We start from the raw sequence: 2,086 nt of genomic DNA on the forward strand, positions 1-2,086 counted from the left end.
ACAGTCAGACATGGTGGGGAGCACGGGGCACACAGTCAGACATGGTGCTGGAGTTGTAATTGAGAGCTACATCCTGATCTGAAGGCTGAGAAAGACAGAAACTGGGCCTGGCATGGGTTTTTGAAACCTTAAAGCCCCTCCCCAGTGACACACATTGTTCAACACAGCCACACCTCTTAGTCTCTCCCACCCATGAGCCTATGGGGGCCACTCTCACTCAAACCAAGACAGGCACCATATGCATTTTCTTTTAAATTCTAAACAAACATTCTTCTTTCTAACTATTTGTATGTGTGTGTGTGTGTGTGCATGTGCGTGCGCGTGCACTGCTAAGTGTGGAGGACAAGTTGTCTCTTTTCACCATGCAGGTCCCAGGGATTGAACACTTGGTATCTAGTTGGGCAGCAATCCCCCTTTTCCACTAAGCCATCTCCTCAGCTGTTCTTCAGTGTCTCAATTTTACTTATTTCTGCTTTCTAAATTGACTATAGTGAATGAACATCTAATGTCTTTTCAAATATTAAACAACAATACACTGAATGTGTTTTTAGAGAATAAGTATGAAACTTCAACAATATAAAATCGGCCGTCTATACACAGCAAACACAGCCTGAAGGGAGGTGCTGGGACGCTGAGGTATAACTGGAGACCTGCTCTGTCTGCACTCTCGAAGCCGCAGTGCTCTGGAAAATGTAGTCTATTGCTAATACTAACCCCCAGCCCTTCTCTTTCTGGCAGGGATCCTGACACACTAATATGTGTTTTCAGCCTTGTAGGCTAGACTGCTGTAATTTGCTCCTCCTTGGGCTATACATTAAATTTGTTCAGAAGCTGTAAAATTGCTCATTTGGTAGCAGCTGAAATGACTTTTCTGCAAAGAGTTGTGAATTGCTAAGACTCACAGGCCATGAAGAACACATACCAGCACAGCTGGTAACCTGATGTCAGGGTCTCACGGCCATGGACAGAAAATGCTAAGACTGGTTTGCCCAAACCTCCAGTGCGTAGATGCTTTAAAGCAGAGGCTCTCACCCTTCCTAATGCTATAATCCTTTAGTACAGTTCCTCATGTTGAAATGACCCCAACCATAAAATTATTTCAATGCTTCTTCATAACTGTATTTTACTACTGTTAAGAATTGTCATGTGAGCCGGGCGGTGGTGGTGCATGCCTTTAATCCCAGCACTTGGGAGGCAGAAGCAAGTGGATTTCTGAGTTCGAGGCCAGCCTGGTCTACAGAGTGAGTTCCAGGACAGCCAGGGCTACACAGAGAAACCATGTCTCGAAAAAACCATTAAAAAAAAAAAAAAAAGAATTGTCATGTGAATATCTGATGTCCAGGAAGGGAAGTCAGACACCCTGGAACTGAGCTACTGACAGTTGGGAGAGCTGCCACATGGGTGCCACATGGGTGCTGGGAACTGAATCCAGGTCTTCAGTAAGGGCCTAAGCGCTCCTAACCACTGAGCCATCTCTCTAGCCCTATTTGTTTTATTTTTGGCTTCCTTGCGACAGGGTCTCAGTGCCCTGGAGCTCACTATATAAACCAGAATGCTCCAAACTTACAGTAATCTTCCCCTACCTGCCTCTGAGTCACTGGAGTCTCCCACCATGCCTGGCTACAAACTGCTGTTTTCTTTGAGCCATCCTCTGGCGCCCATGCTGACCTGGACTTTACAACGCAGTCAGGGACTGCTTCCGACTCCTGCTCCTCATTCTTTGCTCTGCTTTTCAGATGTGCCGCGGACACCACTACCCTGACGAAGTTCATGCTAGGTGCCAGCTCTGGGTTCCATCCTTAGCACAATATAAACGGGAGGGATCTGGCTGTAGTCATTTAGGCCTAAGAAAGATGACTGAAATGTACGTACACACTCTTAAAATTGTGGTAGGATATACGTGCATAAAATATATCTTCTTCTTATCCTTTGTTCTTTTAGACAAGGCCTCTCTTTATTAAGTCTTGGCTGTCCTAGAATTCACTCTGTAGACCAGACTGCCTCAAACACTGCCGCCTCAGTGCTCAGATTAAAGGTGTGTCCCTGGATTAATCATTTGTGTGTGTGTGTGTGTGTGTGTGTGTGT

General features: G+C 45.6%; 1 protein-coding gene across 1 annotated transcript in view; it reads right to left on the bottom strand.

The window, feature by feature from the left end:
* Arl3 (ADP ribosylation factor like GTPase 3) overlaps positions 1-2,086 on the bottom strand; it is a 46,783-nt gene that overhangs the window by 31,016 nt on the left and 13,681 nt on the right. The window lies entirely within an intron of this gene.

The sequence above is a fragment of the Grammomys surdaster genome, unplaced genomic scaffold (assembly GCF_004785775.1).
Source record: "Grammomys surdaster isolate TR1022 unplaced genomic scaffold, NIH_TR_1.0 66, whole genome shotgun sequence".
Classification (NCBI taxonomy): domain Eukaryota; kingdom Metazoa; phylum Chordata; class Mammalia; order Rodentia; family Muridae; genus Grammomys; species Grammomys surdaster.